This window comes from Oryctolagus cuniculus, chromosome 19 (genome assembly GCF_964237555.1).
Source record: "Oryctolagus cuniculus chromosome 19, mOryCun1.1, whole genome shotgun sequence".
Taxonomy (NCBI): Eukaryota; Metazoa; Chordata; class Mammalia; order Lagomorpha; family Leporidae; genus Oryctolagus; species Oryctolagus cuniculus.
Genome location: NC_091450.1, coordinates 57,942,414 through 57,965,511, shown reverse-complemented (window position 1 = coordinate 57,965,511; position 23,098 = coordinate 57,942,414). Strand labels below are relative to the sequence as shown.

At 37.7% G+C, this 23,098-nt stretch overlaps 1 long non-coding RNA gene across 2 annotated transcripts in view; it reads right to left on the bottom strand.

Moving 5' to 3' along the window:
- Nucleotides 1–3,499: 3,499 nt before the first annotated feature.
- LOC103346538 (uncharacterized) overlaps nucleotides 3,500–23,098 on the bottom strand; it is a 42,448-nt gene continuing 22,849 nt past the window's right edge. Inside the window, exons 4-5 of one of the 2 annotated variants that reach the window (XR_011384617.1) lie at nucleotides 22,731–22,774; nucleotides 3,500–5,496 (exon numbers count right to left, since the gene is read on the bottom strand). This is a non-coding gene — a long non-coding RNA (uncharacterized lncRNA). Of the gene's footprint in view, nucleotides 5,497–16,901; nucleotides 22,775–23,098 lie in introns of those variants that run through there. The other variant, XR_011384616.1, reaches the window with a different exon arrangement.

Here is a 23,098-nt window from a genome sequence, read left to right as displayed (position 1 = left end):
TCACCTCTGTCTCCAAGCCTCTGCTTGCTTCTATCAGCTGCTGCAGTCATGTGTTGTGTCTGTGTTTGTGCTGTGAATTTGCACTTTCTTTTTTTATTTTTTATTTATTTATTTATTTTATTTTATTTTTTGACAGGCAGAGTGGACAGTGAGAGAGAGAGACAGAGAGAAAGATCTTCCTTTGCCATTGGTTCACCCTCCAATGGCTGCCATGGCCAGCGCACCGTGCTGATCTGAAGCCAGGAGCCATGTGCTTCTCCTGGTCTCCCATGTGGGTACAGGGCCCAAGCACTTGGGCCATCCTCCACTGCACTCCCTGGCCACAGCAGAGAGCTGGCCTGGAAGAGGGGAAAACGGGACAGAATCTTGCACCCCAACCAGGACTAGAGCCTGGTGTGCTGGAACCGCAAGGCAGAGGATTAGCCTAGTAAGCCGTGGCGCCGGCCAGAATTTGCACTTTCTACATATGTATACAATATTACCCTTTCTTTGTAGAATTTCTAGTGTGGTTTTCTCTCCAATTTTTTCCTGAGAGTGTACTTCCTTTTTTTTTTTTTTTTTGACTATTTTTCCCTAGCCTAGTACAATTCTATTCATTCCATATTTTGCCATTTTGAAATATTCCTAAGATGTCTTTCTTCTTTATTGTCCCTATTATGTGGTGAATTTATAAAGAAATCATGCTTTTCTAGATGCACATAAAACATGTGTCATCAGGTACTTCCTTGCTGGATTTTCCTTGCTGTAGGTGTGCCAAAAGGTATCCTCACAAAGTGAAAACAGGAATATGTTCCAAACTCTAAGTTCAGGACAATAGTAGCACAGCAATGCTTCTAAATATGAATGCACAGCATGACTCTGGATGACTTACAATGTTTTTATGACATTAAAATATAGTGCACAATAATACATTTACAATATCACAGTGATGTTTTATGACACAATAATTGATTAAGACAATACAGTGTTTTAAAACATCACAAGAGTTGTTTTATGGCATGATAATATTGCTTTTGATATCAATGGTTTTCATGACAGCACAATTGATTATGATTTTTTTAAAGATTTACATTATTTATTTGAAAGACAGAGTTACAGAGAGAGGTAGGGACAGAGAGAGAGGTCTTCCATCCACTGGTTCACTCCCCAGATGGCCACAACAGCCAGAGCTGCACCGATCCAAAGCCAGGAGCATCTTCCAGGTCTCCCTCGTGGGTGCAGGGGCCCAAGGACATGGGCCATCTTCTACTACTTTCCCAGGCCATAGCAGAGAGCTGGATTGATAGAGGAGCAGCCAGAACTAGACCTGGTGCCCATATGGGATGCCGGTGCTTCAGACCAGGGCTTTAATCCACTGCACCACAGTGCTGGCCCCAATTGATTATGATTTAATGTTGGTTTATGTTATCACAATTGATTATGAAGTCATAATAGTAGATTAAAGATATCACAGTGGGTTTATGACATCACAATTAATTATGATGTCACAATACATATTTATTATATCAAAATGGCTTTAAGGACATTACAATTGATGTTGACATCACAATGTCTTAATGACATCACAACACTATATTTATGGCATAACAATTGTTTATTATATCATGTTTGTTTTATGTCAAATTATGACATAACAATGGTTTTTAGGACATCACAACTTATTAAGGCATAATTTTGGCTTATATCACAGTCATGATTTATGACTAAGCAATAATTGATTCATAACATCATAATGGTAGGTTTGTAGCATAACCGTGGTGATTTTTTAAAATTTATTTGACAGGTAGAGTTATAGACAGTGAGAGAGAGAGACAGAGAGAAAGGTCTTCCTTCTGCTGGTTCACTCCCCAAATGGCCACTACGGCTGGTGCTGCACTGATTTGAAGCCAGGAGCCAGGTGCTTCTTTCTGGTCTCCCATGCTGTTGCAGTGCACTTGGTTGCCTAAGAACTTGGGCCATTCTCCACTGCCCTCTTGCACCACAGTGGAGAGCTGGACTGGAAGAGGAGAAACTGGGACTAGAACCTGGTGCCCATAGGGGATGCCAGCTCCACAGGCAGAGGATTAACCAAGTGAGCCATGGTGCCAGCCCCAACAATCATGATTTATGACATGAGAATTGATTATGGCATCTCAGTTGATGTCACAATTGTTCATTTTGAAACAATGACCATTTTATGACAGAATGGATTATATCTTCACAGTTGTAGGTTTATACCAGTCCAAAGACAGGAACCAAGATATTCAACTGGATCTCTCACATGAGCACAGGGTCTCAATTATTTGGGCCATCTTTGCTGCTTTCCCAGCTTCATGAGCAGTTAGCTAGAAAAGAAGAGAAGCAGCTAATACTTGGATTGGCATCCACATTGGATGTTGGTGACACAGGAAGTGGATTAATCTACTGTGGCACCATACTGGACTAACAACAATGGTTTTTTGACATCACAAATCGTTTTAACAAAGCAATGGTCTATTTATGACACCACATAAATGTTTTATGGCATAGCTATATTTGTGACACCAAAATTAAATGATACATGTTTTATGATAAATGTTTTAAATGATTAATGTTTTATGACAGCACAATTAATTTTGATGTTGCAATGGTAGGCTTATGATGTCACATTTTATATCTTCTCATTGATTATGGCAATTCCATGGTTTATTATATTGCAATGTTTGAATTATGACATACCATTATTGGTGTATGACATTAAATGGTTTTAATGATATCACAATCAATCTCAATATCATAATGATGATTTATGACATCACACTTGATTTATGGAATCAAAATGGTGGTGGTTTATGACACCACAATTAATTATGATGAACTGATTTGTGATGTTTCACTGGTTTTTATGAAGTCATGCTTAATTATGATAGCAGAATGGTTGCCTGAAGATATCACAATGGGTGGCTGGCACTATAGCACAGCAGGTTAACGCCCTGGCCTGAAGTGCCAGCATCCCATATGGGCATGACTTCGAGTCCTGGCTCCTCAACTTCTGATACAGCTCTCTTCTATTGCCTTGGAAAGCATTAGAAGATGACCCAAGTCCTTGGGTACCTGAACCCACATTGGAGACCTGGAAGAAGCTCCTCGCTCCTGGCTTCAGATCAGCACAGCTCCAGTCATTGCAGTGAATTTGGGAGTAAACCATCAGATGGAAGACCTCTCTCTCTCTCTCTCTCTCTCTCTCTCTCTCTGCCTCTCCCTGCTCTGGGTAACTGACTTTCCAAAAAAATCTTTAAAAAAAAGATATCACAATGGTAAATTTATGGTATCACACTATTGGTTAATAGCATCACAATGGTTAGTGATATCACAACAGATTATGATACCAAAACATCGATTTATGACATCACTGATTATGATGTTATACTCTTAGAATTATCAATCCCAATTCATTATGATATGACATTAGGTTTTCTATGACATCACAATATAGGTTTATTACATCTGAATTGAATATTTATGACATTAAAATTGCAGTTTAGAACATCAGAATTAATTTTGAACAAAATTATTTTTATGATAAAATTATTTTCATAATCTCACGATCTATTATGACATCGCAATGGTAAATTTGTGATAACAATGATTCTTTTATTTTTAAAAAGATTTTGTTTATTAATTTGAGAGGTAGAGTTACAGAGAGAGACACAGAGACAGAGACAGAGACAGAGAGGTCTTCTAGCCATTGGTTCAGTGCCCAAATTGCCACAATGGGTGGAGCTGAACATATATGAAGCCAGGGACCAGGAGCTTTTTTCTGGGTCTTCCATACAAGTGCAGAGGTCCAAGCACTTGGGCCATCTTCCACTGTTTTCCCAGGCCGTAGGTAGAGAGTTGGATTTGTAAGGTGAGCAGCTGAGAAACAAACAATCACCCATATAGGATGCAAGCACTACAGGTGGAGGCTTAGCTCACTACACCACAGCACTGGCCCCATAACAATTATTTTTATTTCACAATTGATTATGACAACATATTGTATTTTTATGATATCATCATGGTTTATTACATCTCAATTGATGATGACAAAATCATCATCACAATCTTAGCTTATAACATCACAGTGTTTTTATGGTATCACAATAGTTTTTGAAAATACATTTCATTATGACATTACAATAGCTTTTAGGACATCACGATTATTTAAGATATCACAATGGAGGTTTATGACATTACAGTAGATTATGACAAAAATGATTGATTTAAGACATTATAATTGTTTGTTTATGACCTCCCAATTATTTCTGGCATCACAGTGGTTTTATGACCTCTCAATTGATTAAGAAATCACAATGGTTTTTAAGATATCATGATTTATTATGACATCACAATTTTTAGCACATCACAGTGGTGGCTTATGACATCACAATTGAGTAAGTCAAAACAATGGTTGATTTATTATGTAAATCCTGTTTTCATTGTCCACCATATTATGCTTCTGTTTAGAATTATATCTGTGGGCCTCCAAGAACCTGGTTAGCAATTATGATACCTAATCTCATATAACTATGGAAGCCACTGCATCTTGATGAAATAAACTTTTTTTTAAAGAAATTTCTCTCAGGTAGTTTAGTAAAATAACAAATAGTGGGGTAATTCAGAAAATTGGTGCCAAGAAGTTGAGTTATGCAATTAATTGTACATGAGGTTGTGGAGGAACCTTTGAAATTGCTTTGATGTGAAAGGTTGTAACAAATTGGAGAAGGCTAGAGAAATCATAAATTTATGATAAGGGCTCAGAAGACTAGAATGCTGGTAGAAATGTGGACAGTAAAGGCCATACTGATGAGATTTCAGATGGAAATGAGATTCCTATGGGGAACTGAACTGAAAACTATGTATGTTACATGGTGGCAAATAACTTCACTGTTTTTCATCCTTGTCTTGAGAGTGTGTGATGCTGAGTTTAAAGACTGTGTATTGATTTTATTTTGGCAGAGGGGACTTCAAAGCCATAATATATTCAAAAAGTGGCATGGGTGTTAATCATATATTTTATAGTGATAATCAGTAGCCAAAGGGAACAGGGCAAAAATACCTGGAAGATTCCTAGGTTGGCCAGAGAATGAAAGAAGAAGCACTCTTATGTTTGGGACAGGCAGATGTCAATGACAAAAGTCTTGCTAAAAATGTCAATTCAGACAAAAGACAATCATGTGTTAATAAGCAAGACAATGGAGAAAGATCCAGAAGGCATCATAGAGGTATTTGAAGTTGCCTCTTTCAATCACTGCCACATCAAATTCACAGAAGTGAAGAAATGTTACAAAAATCTTCCAAGAAACAGTAATTTTTTAAAGAAATTGCAGGTGTGTCATCTGTTGATGTCAGAGCTTAACATTTTCCATGTAGCACTGGTTTTGGAGGCATATTGCACTGAAGAGATAAGATAATCTTACAGTCTTTGATGTCTCTGTGAATCAAACAGGAGCATGCAAGGCCAGGTTTGAGTTGTACTTAATGGCAGGAAGACCTCTATGGAGAAATATAAAGTGAAAGTGTAAGAATTGAATTCCAGAAGAATTTACAAAAGAGCATAGGTGCCAGCAAGGTGAAACATATGCTGAGGAAATCTACAACAAGTGTGTCACTGTAGTCTGGACAACAATATCAGCATGCAGCCTCAGAGTATACCTATTTAGTGAAGACCAACAAATCCATGAAGACAGAGACTTCCACCTAGATTTCAAAGGATGGTTTAATCAGGGTGCCCATCCCAGCACCATAGTCACTATAAGTAAGTTCCACTAGTATAGCTCCTCATGAAGCTGTGTAGAGTAGCACATCTGTGACATATGTCACCAGTGAAGAAATTATAAAACATAAAAGAGATTTCGTCGAACATCATAAGGATTGAGGACAGAGAGATGTCTGCAGCCAGCTGTGTGGCACAGCCAGCTGCCAGCTGGGAATTAGCATCTTCCCACTGTAAAAAGTTGGTTTTTTGTGCCCCATTGGTGGCAGTTTCACTTGAGGGAGATTTTTTTTTTTTTTGGATAGGCAGAGTTAGATAGTGAGAGAGAGACAAGAGAGAAAGGTCTTCCTTTTTCCATTGGTTCACCACCTAAATGGCTGTTGTGGCCAGCGCACTGTTCCGACCTGAAGCCAGGAGCCAAGTGCTTCCTCCTCATCTCCATGCAGGTGCAGGGCCCAAGCACTTGGGCCATCCTCCACTGCCCTCCCGGGCCACAGCAGCGAGCTAGACTGGAAAAGGAGCAACTGGGACAGAATCTTGTACCCCAACCAGGACTAGAACCTGGGGTGCTGTTGCCACAGGCAGAGGATTAGCCAAGTGAGCCATGGCACCAGCCTGAGGAATCTTACAGTCCCTAACTCATGCTAACTGGGAGCCAACCATGTCTGAGCAACAATTTGGCTCTGAAAAATGAAGCCACCTAGCTTCCCTCCCCTCCCCTACATCTGCAGAACACCAGACTCAACTTTCCAGGGTCATGCAGCTAATATCTGTTCTGCTGCTATTAGAAGTGACAAGAACAGAGTCAGAGCAACTCACACCATATAGAACAGATGTCTTCCCCCTGCAACAGTAGGATTTTGGGGCATAATCCCAAAAGCTGTATCCATCGACTCTATATGATTCAGGGAAGTTCTCTTCTACTACTTGGGAATAGCAAGAACAGTAGCCCCCAAAATATCTGGATCTGACATGAGGAAGTTCCTGCATTACTTCCTAGACCATAGTGCTAGGAGCCACGGGCACAAAGCAAAAAAAAAAAAAATCCATGTATGTCTTGTGAGAACTGGGGTCAGTTTCTTTGACTTGCAGAACTGGGACTGTTGACATTTATGTTATAAACTTTGGAGTGATTTGCACATGTGATATCTGGAGTGCTCTATCTACATCACTTTGCTTCAGATAGGTGGTTATCACTATCCCCCACACCTGACTCATACTCTGAAAGATCTAATTAATGATTCCATGGTTCCTGGCTACTCTAGCACTGTAAAAATCAGTACTAATTTGCTCTACTCAACTAGAATTGGCCCTGTGGACCCCAAGGAAGATCTGTCTGCATTCTATTCTGAACCCATATCTGCCATTGCAAAATATTCTGTATACCTTATACTCATTCTGTAGGATTGGACATGGTTCAGTTCACATCTCTCAGTCCAGGGACTAGGAATGTTGGTGTTACCAGCCTGAGCACCATTGCCACTTTCTCAGCAAGACCTGAAGAAGGAACCAGTCACACCATACAGTGATAGATCCCCAGATATTGGTGCCAAATGCCCCCCCAAATCTCCCAAGCTCTCTGGTGAGACAATGGGACTGGGACAGTCAGCTTTTTGTCACTATGAACAAAAATTAGACCCTGGCAGTCACAATCCCTAGTGTAATGCACCAAACTCTCTGGGGACTGAATATACACAACTTGAAAGTCCACATTCACTTCCAAGTCACACTTCTATCCTATGAACTACATCAGAATAGACCACTGTGTCACTTATAGACACATCTGACACTGAATAAAAAGAAATCACTCAAAGGCTACCCTTGTGGGCTCACCTAGAATCAAAGACAAAGCAACAAGTCAAATGATACTCTACATTCCATCTAAACCATAAAATCTTTTCTAATAAAATTTTCTCCATAAAGAAGGGATTAGTACATCAGATGCAAAGACATCAACATGGGGACCAAGTAAAACTGAAGCAATGTAGCAAGACACCACCAAAAGCACACAGGATTTCTCCATAATTAGATCGTCATCTAAACAAAATCAATGAAATTGCAGAACTAGAATTCAAAATAATGATTGTGAGGAAACTTAATGAGATACAAGAGAAATGGAGAGAGCAATGTTGAAATGAATGAAAATATCACTAGAGAGATACAAATCATTAAGAATAACAAAGTAGAAATACTGGAAGTGAAAACTTCGGTTGGTGAAGTAAAAATATAATTAGCAGTTTCAAAAGCAGAATACATCAAGTGGAAGAAAGGATTATTATCTGGACAAAACATTTTTATATTTTATTTTATTTAATGAACATAAATTTCCAAAGTACAGCTTGTGGATTACAATAGCTTCCCCCCCATAACTTCCCTCCCACCCACAACACTCCCCTCTCCCACTCTCTCTCCCCTTCCATTCACATCAAGATTAATTTTCAATTATCTTTATATACAGAAGATCAATTTAGCATATGTTAAGTAAAGATTTCAACAGTTGGCACCCACACAGAAACACAAAGTGTAAAATACTATTTGAGTACTAGTTATAGCATTAATTAAACACCTAAGAGTAATTGTGTATTAATTACAGAGTTTAACCAATATTTTAAGCAGAACATAAAAAATACTAAAAGGGTAAAGTATTAAGTTCTTTTTTTCTGATTTTTGTTTGTTTGTTATATAGTTTTTTTTTATTTAATAAATGTGAATTTACAAAGTGCAGCTTTTGTATTGTTGTGGCTTCCCTCCCCAACCTCCCTCCCTCCCATGGCCCTCCCCTCTCCCACTCCCTCTCCCATCCCACCCTTCATTGAGTTTCATTTTCAATTACCTTCATATACTGAAGATCAACTTAGTATATACTAAGCAAGGTTTTCAACAGGCTGCACTCACACAACTGCACAAGGTATAGGGTATTTTTTTGACTAGTAGTGTTGTTTTTAAGTTTCATAGTAGAACACATTAAGGACAGAGATCCTACGTGGGGAGCATGTACCCAGTGACTCCCGTTGTTGATTTAACAATTGGCACTCTTATTTATGATGTCAGCACTGGACAGAACTTTTGAAATAGCCCAACCACCCAGTGCTGTGATGTAGTGGTTAGAGCCATTGCGTGCAGTGCCAGCATCCCATATGGGCAATGGTTTGAGTCCTTGCTGCTCCACTTCTGATCGCAGCACCTCTCCTGTTCTGGTCTGGGAAAATCAGTGGAAGGTGGCCCAAGACCTTGGACCCCCACACCCATATGGAAGACCTGGAAGAAGACCCTGGCTCCTGGCTCCTGGCTTTGAATCAGTGCAGCTCTAGCTGATGTGGCCATCTGGGGAGTGAAACAGTAGTTGGAAGACCTCTCTCTCTTTGTTTCTGCCTTTGCCTCTCTGTAACTCTGACTTTCAAATAAATAAATAAATCTTTAAAAAAGAAAAATAAATAAGTAGAAAAAAACAAATAGAAAGTTATTTAAAAGAATGAACAAAGTTTATGTGAAATATGGGTTTAATGATTTAAATGGAAAAATATTCATATGATATTGATTTCTGAATAAGAAGACGAATAAAATATATTGAAAAACTATTAAATGAAATAGTAGTCATAAATTTCCCTGGTCTTGAAAAAGACAGGGACATCAGGATACAAGGAACACAAAATACCCCAATAAGACTCAACCAAAAAAATCTTCTCCAAGGTATATTGTAGAAGTTGTCAAAAAAAATAAAGACAAGTAGAGAATGTTAAAGATAATAAAAGTGTCAAATAATATAAAAAGAAAAAACCAGCTTAACAGAAAACTTTTTATTAGAAACTCTATAGGCCACCACGACACGTGGTAATTAAACTTACACAGTGAAACATAAAGAAAAGATCCTAAAATGTGCAAGAGAGAAACGTCAGATTACTCTCAGAGGATCTCCAATCAGACTCACAGCTGACTTCTCATCAGAAACACTACAGGCTAGGAGGGAATGGGGAGACATAGCACAGGTGCTAAGAGAGAAAAATTGCCAGCCCAGAATATTATATCCTGCCAAGCTCTCATTTGTGAATGAAGGTGAAATAAAGACCTTTCATAGCAAACAGAAATTGAAAGACTTTGTGGACACTTGTCCGGCCCTGCAAAAGATACTTAAAGATGTACTACACTCAGAAACACAGAAAAATGGCCATCAATATGAAAGAAGGTAAAGGAAGAACACCTACCAGTAAAAGAGCATGGGAAGCTCAAAGCATATACTAGAAAATATCTCCGGGAAAATGGCAAGGCAAAGTCACTACGTATCAATAGTCACATTGAACATTAATGGTCTGAATTCTTCAGTTAAAAGACACCGTTTGGCTGATTGGCTCAAAGAACACAACCCAACTATTTGTTGCTTACAAGAAACACATATCTCTAACAAAGAGGCATGCAGACTGAAAGTGAAAGGTTGGAAAAAGATATTCCATGCCAACAGAAACCAAAAAAAAAAAGCAGGTGTAGCCATATTAATATCAGACAAAATAAACTTTAATACAAAAACTGTTAAGAGAGACAAAGAGGGACACTATATAATGATTAAGGGTTCAATTCCACAGGAAGATGTAACTATTATAAATGTATATGCACCTAATTACAGGGCACCGGTCTATTTAAAAGAGATGTTAAGGGACTTAAAGGGAGATTTAGATTCCAATACAATAGTACTGGGGGACTTCAATACTCCACTCTCAGGAATAGACAGATCATCCAGACAGAAGATCAACAAGGAAACAGCAGATTTAATTGACACTATTGCCCAAATGGATCTAACAGATATCTACAGAACTTTCAATCCTACATCTAAAGACTTCACATTCTTCTTAGCAGTGCATGGAACCTTCTCTAGGATTGAACACATACTAAGCCATAAAGCAAGTCTCAGAAAATTTAAAAGAATTAGAATCATACCATGCAGCTTCTCAGACCACAGCGGAATGAAGCTGGAAATTAGCAACTCAGGAAACCCCAGAAAGTATGCAAACACATGGAGACTGAACAACATGCTCCTGAATGAACACTGGGTCATTCAAGAAATCAAAAAATTTCTGGAAGTAAATGAAGACAACAACACAACATATCAAAACTTATGGGATACAGCAAAAGCAGTATTGAGAGGCAAATTTATAGCAATAGGTGCCTATATCAAGAAATTGGAAAGGTACCAAATAAATGAGCTTTCAGCGCATCTCAAGGACCTAGAAAAACTGCAGCAAACCAAACCCAAATCTAGTAGGAGAAGAGAAATAATTAAAACCAGAGAAGAAATTAACAGGATTGAATAAAAAAAAACACTACAAAAAATCAGCCAAGCAAGAAGCTGTTTTTGGAAAAAAATAAACAAAATTGACACCCCATTGGCCCAACTAACTAAAAAAAGAAGAGAAAAGACCCAAATCAATAAAATCAGAGAAGAAAAAGGAAACGTAACAACAGACACCACAGAAATAAAAAGAATCATCAGAAATTACTACAAGGACCTGTATGCCAGCAAACAGGAAAATCTATCAGAAATGGATAGATTCCTGGACACATGCAATCTACCAAAATTGAACCATGAAGACATAGAAAACCTAAATAGACCCATAACTGAGACAGAAATTGAAACAGTAATAAAGGCCCTCCCAACAAAGAAAAGCCCAGGACCAGATGGATTCACTGCTGAATTCTACCAGACATTTAAAGAAGAACTAATCCCATTTCTTCTCAAACTATTCAGAACAATCAAAAAAGAGGGAATCCTCCCAAATTCTTTCTATGAAGCCAGCATCACCTTAATCCCTAAGCCAGAGAAAGATGCAGCACTGAAAGAAAATTACAGACCAATATCCCTGATGAACATAGACGCAAAAATCCTCAATAAAATTCTGGCCAATAGAATACAACAACACATCAGGAAAATCATCCACCCAGACCAAGTGGGATTCATCCCTGGTATGCAGGGATGGTTCAACATTCGCAAATCAATCAATGTGATTCACCACATTAACAGACTGCAAAAGAAAAACCATATGATTATCTCAATTGATGCAGAGAAAGCATTTGATAAGATTCAACACCCTTTCATGATGAAAACTCTAAGCAAACTGGGTTTGGAAGGAACATTCCTCAATATAATCAAAGCAATTTATAAAAAAACCCACGGCCAGCATCCTATTGAATGAGGAAAAGTTGGAAGCATTTCCACTGAGATCTGGCACCAGGCAGGGATGCCCACTCTCAAGACTGCTATTTAACATAGTTCTGGAAGTTTTAGCCAGAGCCATCAGACAAGAAAAAGAAATCAAAGGAATACAAATTGAAAAGGAAAAAGTCAAACTATCCCTCTTTGCAGACGATATGATTCTGTACTTAGAGGATCCAAAGAACTCTACTAAGAGACTATTGGAACTCATAGAGGAGTTTGGCAAAGTGGCAGGTTATAAAATCAATGCACAAAAATCAACAGCCTTTGTATACACAAGCAATGCCATGGCTGAGAAAGAACTGCTAAGATCAATCCCATTCACAATAGCTACAAAAACAATCAAATACCTTGGAATAAACTTAACCAAGGACGTTAAAGATCTCTACCATGAGAATTACAAAATCTTAAAAAAAGATAGAAATAGAAGAGGATACCAAAAAATGGAAAAATCTTCCATGCTCATGGATTGGAAGAATCAACATCATCAAAATGTCCATTCTCCCAAAAGCAATTTATAGATTCAATGCAATTCCAATCAGGATACCAAAGACATTCTTCTCAGATCTAGAAAAAATGATGCTGAAATTCATATGGAGGCAAAAGAGACCTCGAATAGCTAAAGCAATCTTGTACAACAAAAACAAAACTGGAGGCATCACAATACCAGACTTCAGGACATACTACAGGGCAGTTGTAATCAAAACAGCATGGTACTGGTACAGAAACAGATGGATAGACCAATGGAACAGAATTGAAACACCAGAAATCAACCCAAACATCTACAGCCAACTTATATTTGACCAAGGATCTAAAACCAATTCCTGGAGCAAGGACAGTCTATTCAATTAATGGTACTGGGAAAACTGGATTTCCACGTGCAGAACCATGAAGCAAGACCCCTACATTACACCTTACACAACAATCCACTCAACATGGATTAAAGACATAAATCTATGACCTGACACCATCAAGTTACTAGAGAACATTGGAGAAACCCTTCAAGATATTGGCACAGGCAAAGAGTTTCTGGAAAAGACCCGGGAGGCACAGGCAGTCAAAGCCAAAATCAACTATTGGGATTGCATCAAATTGAGAAGTTTCTGTACTGCAAAAGAAACAGTCAGGAGAGTGAAGAGACAACCGACAGAATCGGAAAAAGTATTTGCCAACTATGCAACAGATAAAGGGTTAATAACCAGAATCTACAAAGAGATCAAGAAACTCCACAAAAAACAAAACCAACAACCCACTTAAGAGATGGGCCAAGGACCTCTATAGATATTTTTCAAAAGAGGAAATCCAAATGGCCAACAGGCACATGAAAAAATGTTCAAGATCACTAGCAATCAGGGAAATGCAAATCAAAACCACAATGAGGTTTCACCTCACCCCGGTTAGAATGGCTCACATACAGAAATCTACCAACAACAGATGCTGGCGAGGATGTGGGGAAAAAGGGACACTAACCCACTGTTGGTGGGAATGCAAACTGGTGAAGCCGCTATGGAAGTCAGTCTGGAGATTCCTCAGAAACCTGAATATAACCCTACCGTTCGACCCAGCCATCCCACTCCTTGGAATTTATCCAAAGGAATTTAAATTGGCAAACAAAAAAGCGGTCTGCACCCTAATGTTTATCGCAGCACAATTCACAATAGCCAAGACCTGGAACCAACCTAAAAGCCCATCAATGGTAGACTGGATAAAGAAATTATGGGATATGTATTCTTTAGAATACTATACTGCAGTAAGAAACAATGAAATCCAGTGATTTGCAACAAAATGGAGGAATCTGGAACACATCATGCTGAGTGAAATAAGCCAGTCCCAAATGGACAAATACCAGATGTTCTCCCTGATCGGTGACAACTGACTGAACACCAAAAAGGAAACCTCCTGAAGTGAAATGGACACTATGAGAAATGGTGACTTGATCAGCATAGCCCTGACTGTTAATGAACAATGTAACACATTATCCCTCTTAGTATTTTTTTGTCTGTTCTACTTAATATGACTGGTTTAATTCTGTAATTATCACACAGTTATTTTTAAGTGTTGAAAATTAACTGAAATGTGATCCCTGTTAAACATAAGAGTGGGAATAAGAGAGGGAAGAGATGTATAATTTGGGACATGCTCAAGCTGACTTGCCCCAAATGGTAGAGTTGGAAACATACCAGGGGATTCCAATTCAATCCCATCAAGGTGGCATGTACCAATGCCATCTCACTATTCCAAGTGATCAATTTCAGTTCACAGTTGATCATAATGAAAGGACTAAGAGTCAAAGGGAGCACATAAACAAGTCTAGTACCTGCTAACACTAACCGATAGAATAAATAAAGGGGAGAGTGATCCAACATGGGAGGCGAGATACTCAGCAGACTCATAGAATGGCAGATGTCCTAAATAGCACTCTGGCCTCAGAATCAGCCCTAAATGCATTCTGATCTGGCTGAAAAGCCCATGAGAGTATTTCAGGCATGGAAAGCCAAGACACTCTGGCAAAAAGATCTCTGTGAGTGAGATCCCAGTGGAAAGAACAGGTCTTCAAAGAAGGAGGTACCTTTCTCTGAAGGGAGGAGAGAACCTCCACTTTGACTATGACCGTGTCTAAACAAGATAAGAGTCGGTGAACTCAGAGGGCTTCCATAGCCTTGGAAACTCATGACTGGTGCATAGGGAGATTACTGATGCCATAGACAGGAGTGTCAATCTGTAAAGTCAACAACAGGAGTCACTGTGCACTTACTCCTCATGTAGGATCTCTGTCCTTAATGTGCTGTACATTGAGATTTAATGCTATAACGAGTACTCAAACAGTATATTTCACTTTGTGTTTATATGGGGATGCAAACTGTTGAAATCTTTATGTAATGTATACTAAACTGATCTTCTGTAAAAAAAAAAAAAAAGAAATTATCAACTCCCAACTTGACTCTCACTGGGATTAAACATGACAATAGGTCTGATCTGATTTCATCATCATTTAAAAAATCATCTATTATTTTTCACTTTATGTTTCTGTGTGGGAGCAAACTGTTGAAATCCTTACTTAATGTATACTAAGCTGATCTTCTGTATATTAAGATAATCGAAAATGAATCTTGATGTGAATGGAAGGGGAGAGGGAGTGGGAAAGGGAAGGGTTGCGGGTGGGAGGGACGGTATGTGGGAGAAGCCATTGTAATCCATAAGTTGTACTTTGGAAATTTATATTCATTAAATAAAAGTTAAAAAAAAAGAAAAGATACTCTATAGGCCAGAAGAGAGTGAGAGGTTGTATTCATGGTCTGAAAAAACATCTTCCAGCCAATAATATTATAAGCAGTGATGCTACCTTTAAAAACTAAATGTGAAATAAAGTATCTCCAAGATAAGCAAAAAAGAAAAAAAAAGACTTCACCATTACCAAATTAGCCTTACAAGAAATTCCGGGTTGCAAGATAGTAGAATAGGGAAAGGATGGGCTGATATAGGCTAGGGGAAAATAGTTTTAAAAAAGTGGAGAAAGTGCATTCTCAGGAGAGGGTTAGAGGAAAATCTCCATTGGAGATTCTGCAGTAGGAGGAGAAACATCATGGAACTGTGTGGAAGGTGCAAATTTGCAGCAATGAGCACAGACACAGCACAAAACCTCAACAGCACAGAGCCAAAAAAGTGCCAGCTTGGAGAGGAAGGTGAGATCAGACTGTAATTGCCCATGACACTGGAGATTTAGCCTGAGGGAGATGATTCTAGCCAAGAGCCCTGAGAGGATCAGGATGCCTGCTCACTCAATCAAGAAAGGGACACTTTTCTTTTTCCCTATCCCCTACAATGCTGCCCAGAAACCAGATGAGAAAGGGAGGGCACCATTTTAGACAAAAGTAGGTAGCAGCTGTCATAGCTCTTTTGTGCACATCTCATGAATGTTGGAGCCTTGTGTGCTGAGACAGAAGGAACTTTGTGACTGCATAAGAGGGTGTGAAGTGTAGCTGGATCTCAAGGAAATCACTGTGTGCAGCTTCACACCCTCAGAGCTCCCTGATTACCTGTGGAGGGTCACTGGAGTGGGAACCATGCTCACATTCAGAACTGCACAGATTCCTTGTGTTCACGTGGAATCTCAGATGAGTATCACATTCACTGATGGCTAATACCTAAGCATTGATCACATTTTTAGAGAGGAAGTGAGGGTGTGGTTAGAGAGATGACAATACCTCCCTTTCTGTTAACAAGAGATCTACCATGCCCAAATTGGTAGTCACCTGGATACTTGGCCTACCCTTCAGCACTGATCAGAGCTCCCTGGAAACACTCAGCACACACCTCTGGGTATTCATTGAAACAGAAGACACCCTATTAAACCACAGAGGCCTAGTTCAAAGGTAAGAACAGTAAGAGGGAAAAAATCAACAAGTATCTCCACAAATGCATAAAAATAAGTACAGAAATTCAAGAAGCAAGAATAAGGAAATTGGAGGCAGTGTTTTGGCATAGTAGACTAATGCTCTGCCAGTGGCCTGGCATCCCATATGGGCACCAGTTTGTTTCCCAGTTGTTCCTCTTCTGATTCAACTCTCTGTTTGTGGCCTGGAAAACCAATGTAAGATGGCCCAAAAGCTTGGACCCCTGCACCTGCATGGGAAGCCTGGACAAAGATCCTGGCTCCTGGCTTTGAATCAGCTCAGTACTGGCCGTCATTTCCATTTGGGTAGTGAACCAATCGACAAAAACCTTTCAATATGTCTTTTCCCTCTATATTTGTAGCTGTATATCTCAAATAAATAAAAATCTTTAAAAAAATAAGGAACACGAAATGACTTCCTTAAAATAAACATGAAACTTCAATATTAGAATATGAAGATGAAGAGATTGATGAAATGCCTGAAACAGAATACAAGCAATTAATCATAGGATTACTCAGAAGCAATTAGAAGCAAATTCACAAATTAAAGAAATCTGTAAATGATGTGAATGAAAAATTTGCCCATGAAATTAAGATTTAGAATTCAAAATGAAATACAACAAATGAAGAATTCAATATGTCAATTAAAAAATACAGTGGAAAGCCTTAAGAACAGACTTTATGAGGTAGAAAAAATATTATCTAAAAGACAAAACTTTGGAAATGTTTCAGTCACATACACACACACACAAATGGAAGAGGAAAATAGAAAAATTATAAACAGTGTTAGAGATTTATGGATTACTATTAAATGACCCAATACACAGGTCTTAGTATTTCCTGAGTCTATAGAAAGAGAGAACAGATTAGAAGGCCTTTTTACTGAAATAAGAAAATTTCATAATTTGGAGAAAGAAATAAATGCCCAAGTTCAGAAGTAACATAGAACTCTTATACACATGGCTAGGAAAAATCTTCACCACAACACACTGTAGTCAAAATTTCCACAGTAAAACATAAGGAGAGATATAAAAAAATGTGAATGAGAGAAAAATGGATTAGTTTCAGAGGATCTCTAATTAGACACACAGATGAATTCTCATCAGATTCTTTAGGATATAAAAGATTAGAGAGACATAGTACAAGTCTTAAGATAAAGAAACTGTCAACCCAGAAAACTGTACAATGCAAAGCTCGCATGTATGATTGAAGGTGAAATGACAACCTTCCATAACAAACAGAACTTGAAGAAATTTGTTAACACTCATCCAACCTTACAAAACATGATTAAGGATGTGCTACACACAGAAACACAACATGATATGCATCATTATGATGCAATGTGAAGGTAAAAATTCTGCTAGTAAAAGGTCAAAATATAGAAAGTAAACAATAGGAATATTTATGAAAATAATTGCAGGGCCACATTGTCACTTATCAATAGTAACCTTAAATTTAAATGGCCTAAAATCATCTCCAATTCAAAGATATAGACTGGCTGAAGGAATTAAAAAATAAGATCTGTCTAATTGCTGTCTACAAGAAACACTTCACCAATGAATATACACATAGTTTGAAAATGAAAGAATGGAAATAGATATTCCATGCTAACTGAAGGCAAAAAAGTAAGTGTAACCATCCTAATATCAGACAAAATAGACTTTAACATAAAAAAAAAAAAAAACCGGGCGCCATGGCTCAATAGGTTAATCCTCCGCCTAGCAGCACTGGCACACTGGGTTCTAGTCCCAGTTGGGTGCCAGATTCTGTCCCAGTTGCCCCTCTTCCAGGCCAGCTCTCTCTGCTATGGCCAGGGAGTGCAGTGGAGGATGGCCCAAGTGCTTGGGCCCTGCACCCCATGGGAGACCAGGATAAGCAACTGGCTCCTGGCTTCGGATCAGCATGGTGCACCAGCCACAGTGCACCAGCCAGCTGCGGCGGCCATTGGAGGGTGAACCAACGGCAAAGGAAGACCTTTCTCTCTGTCTCTCTCTCTCACTGTCTACTCTGCCTGTCAAAAAAAAAATAATAACAGCTAAGGAATCTCTAGAACATATGCAAACACATTGAGATAGTACAACATGCTTGTAAATGAACAGTGGATCTCAGAAGAATTCAAAAGAGAAGTAAAAACTCTAGAATTAAATTAAGAATAAATTACAACATATAAGTTTAATGGGATACAGCAAAATCAATATTAAGAGGGGAGTTTATGACAATTGGTGCCTGCATCAAGAAATTGGAAAGGCCAAAATAAGTTAGATATGAATGCATTTCAAGGAACTAGAAAAACTACAGAAAACCAAGCCTCAAATTAGTAGAGGAAATACTTAAAACTAGAGAAATAAACAAAATAGAAACCAAGAAAAAATAAAAAATATTCAGTGAAATGAAAGAGCTGATTTTTTGAACAAACAAAATTGATACACCGTTTGCCCAACTAACCAAAAAAGAGAGTGAAGACCCAAATCAATAAAATCAGAGATAAAAAAGAAACATAACAAAAGATACCACAGAAATAAAAATAATCATCAGGAATTACTACAAAGAGCTGTATGCCAACAAATTGGGAATCCCAGAAGAAATGGATAGATTCCTGGACTCAGACAATCTACCAAAATTGAGTCATGAAGACATTGAACATCTAAACAGACCAATAACCAAGATGGAATTTGAATCAGTAATAAAGACCCTCCCAACAAAGAAAATCCCATGTCCAGGTGGTTTCACTGCTGAATTCTAGCAGACACTTAAAGAAGAAATAGTTCCAATTCTTATAAAGCTTTTCAAAACAATTGAAAGGTAGAGTATCCTCCAAAACTCCTTCCATGGGACCAGCATTACCTTAATTCCTAAACCAGAAAAGAAACAGCAGAAAAAGAGAATTGGAGACAAATTTCCCAGATGAACATAGATGCAGAAATCATCAACAAAATACTAGCCATTCTAATCCAACAGTACAGCAGAAATATCATTCACCTGAACCAGGTGGGATTTGTGTGCAATCTATTTGTATGCAATGATGCTTCAACACCCCAAAATCAATAAATGTGATAAATCACGTTAACAAACTGAAGAACAAAATCATATGATTATCTCAATAGATGCAGAGAAAGCATTTGATTAAATTCAATACCTGTTTATGTTGAAAATATTAAGCAAATTGGGTATATAAGGAACATTTCTCAACACAACCAAGGCAATTTATGACAAACACACAACCAGCATCCTACTGAATAGGAAAATATTGGAGGTATTCCCATTCAGATGAAGAACCAAACAAGGATGCCCACTCTCACCCTTGCTGCTTCATATAGTCCTGGAAGATTTAGAAAGAGCCATTAGGAAGGAAAAGAAATTAAAGGGATACAAACTGAGAAGGAGGTAACCAAATTATTCCTATTTTCAGGTGATATGATTCTATACATAAGGGACCCAAAAGACTCCACAAAGAGAATATTGGAACTCATAAAAGAGTTTTGTAAAGCATCAGGATATAACATTAGTACAAAAAAGTCAATTAGCTTTGTATACCCAGACAAGTAGGTGCAAGTAGTTGCAAACTATACAACTGATAAAGGGTTAATTTACAGAATGTATAAAGAGTTCTAGAAACTCAACAACTACAAAACAAAAAACCCAGTTAAAAATTGGGCAAAGGAACAAATATTTTTGATGAGCAGAAATTCAAATGACCAACAGACACATGAAAAAATGCTCAGAATCTATAGCCATCAGGGAAGTGCAAATCAAAACCACAATGAAGTTTTACCTTACACCTGTTTGAAAGTCTTCCCATAGAAATCAACAAACAAGTAATGCTGGTAAGGGTGTGGGGAAAAGTGAATCCTCTTGCACTCTTAGAAGGTTAACTGATACAGCAACTGTGGGAGACAGTATGGAGATTCTTCAGAAATCTGAATATAGATCTACCATATGATCTAGAGATCCCACTTTGGAATTTTTCCAAAGGAAATGAAATTGGTATATGAAAGAGTAATATGTACCCCCATGTTCATTTCAGCTCAATTTACAATGGCTAAGATATGGGGGTGCCAGCATTGTGTTACAGTGGGATAAGCCTCTGCCTGTGATGCCCACATTCTGTATGGGTGCCAGTTCATGCCCTAACTGTTCCTCTTCCAATTCAGCTCTCTGCTTATGTTCTTGGAAAGAAGCAGAAGATTGCCCAGGTATTTGGGCCCCTGCACCTGTGTGAGAGACCTGGAAGAAACTCCTGGCTCCTGGCTTCAGATTGGCTCTGTTCCAGCCATTGTGGGGAGTGAGTCCGTGGATGGAAGACCTTTGTCTCTGTCTCTGTCTCTCTCTGCCTGTAACTCTACCTCTAAAATAAATTTAAAAAATCTTTAAAAATGAAGATATTTAATCAACCTAGACATCCATTAACAGAAGATTGGATATGAAACTATGGTATATATACACTATGGAATAGTACACAGTGATAAAATGATATCCTGTCATTTGCAACAAAATTGATGCAACTTGAAACCATTATACTTACTGAAATAATCCAGTCACAAAATGACAAATACTATATGGTCTCTCTGATCTGTGGTTACTAAAGGGATATCTAAAAGTTAATCTATAGGAGTGGAACACTTCTTGATATGCCGAGATTTTGAACAGCCCTTGTCTTGACTGTTGAAGAACAATGATTTTTGTTTGTTTATTTGTTTATGTTCTTTTTTTCTCATGCTAGTCAGTGGACTCTCTACTTAGTGTAGGGTTAAACCCATGAGTATAAAATTAACTGAAAATAGATCTTTGTAAAAGTAAGAATGGGAATGGGAGAGGGAGGAGGAAGAAGAGAAATTGCAATGAAATATTAGGAATGAAGAATTCAACAGATCAAATAAAAATGTAATGGACAGCCATAACAGCAGACATGGTGAGGAAGAAGAAATAATTTCCAGACTAGAAGAGAAATATTTGGAAATATTACAGTTAGACCAAAAAAAATAAAATAAAAGCATAACAAGATAAAAATAGAAAATGTAAAAATAGCTTTGGAGACCTATGGGATATTATCAAAGGACCCAACATCCAGGTCTTAGGATTTCCTGAAGGTGTGTAAAGAGAGAATGGACTAGATGGATTATTTAGTAAAATGTTTACAAAAACTTCACCAATTTGGGGAAAGAGTGGGATGTCCAAGTACAGGAAGCACACTGAGCCCCTAACAGACATGACCAGAAAAAAATGTCACTATGACACATTGTAGTCTAAATTTTCACAATAAAACATAAAGGAAAGATTCTCAAATATTCAAGAGAGAAATGCCAGATTACTTCTAGAGGATCTCCAACTGGACTCACAGCTGACTTCTCATCAGAAACCCTACAGGCTAGGAGGGAAGGGAGAAATATAGTGCAAGTCTACAAAGAAAAAAAAAAGCTTTCAATTCTGAATACTGTACCCAAGCAAAGCTCTCACTTATGAATGAAGGTGAAATAAAGATTCTCTACACCAAACAGAAATTGAAAGAAGTTGTTGCCACTCATCTAGCCTTTCAAAAGATGCTTCAGGAAATGCTACACACAGAAACACAGAATGATATCCATAATTGTGAAAGAATGAGATGGCAGAAAATCCCCTAGTAGAAGTACAAAAGAAATCCAAATTTAACAATAGGAATATTTATCAAAAAATGGAAGGGCAAGTCATTATTTATCATCACTCACCTTGAATGTAAATGACCTCAACTGTGCAGTTAAAAGATACAAACTTATTAGAAATTAAACTGATTATCATTAATTTCTACTTAATGAAGGCTACAACTTATGATAACTAAGTAAACTGAAAGTAGATGTTTGTAAAAATTAAGAATGGGGATGGAAGAGGGAGGAAGAAGAAGGGTTGGTCTTGGGTATTAGGAGGTTTGCATGGGATGTATCACTATGTTCCTAAATCTGTACATAAGAAATGCATGAAATTTGTGTAACTTCTATAAAATTTCAAAAAAGTAATGCTTTTTATTTGGTGTGATTTTGCTATCATTGAAACAAATGGTCACAAGTTTCATGAGTGATAATATGGGTTTATACTGTCAGGGCTAAAGTAATAGCTTGATATGAGCTCCCCTATGTATATTGCTTTTATAGGGGGATTGCACCACAAGGTGTAAATCTGACTTTCCTTCAGAAATAGCCTATAATAGTCATTTTAGATATAAGTTTCTGGCATATAATACTATATTCCACAAAATCTGCTTTATCATCTCAACTGAATAGTTAATTTATACTTAACAAATAAAGGCTAAATTACTTAGAAATGGACTTAGAACTAACTATAACATCAAGTGTGAAAAAATAATAGGAGAAATCCATTATGTCTATCCATTTATTTAAGCAAAATTATGACACAACAATTCTCTTCTTTTTAGTGAGGTTTAAACCCACCTTAAATTTGACTTTGGTGTAGCTTCAGTTTTGTCTTCTTTGTACTATTTCCATGATGGTTCCAAGATCAATAGGAGGGCGAAAAAGAGTAACAGACACAAAATATTACTGTAGAAAGTCTTTCTTTAGTTGTGACTCCCAAACTCCAAACTACACAGAATATATAAATCTTACATAAGGCTAATAATAGAAGTATAACTTTATTTTGTCAGTTGTGGCCAACCACATTAGAAGTATTTTCAATAAAAGCTACATCCAAATTGTATCTATGAACTACATGGAATACATCTTCATTTTTGTATTAATATCACATTAACATGAGAATTGTGTCATAAAAATCTAATAGAAGCATAGAAAAATTGGCAATA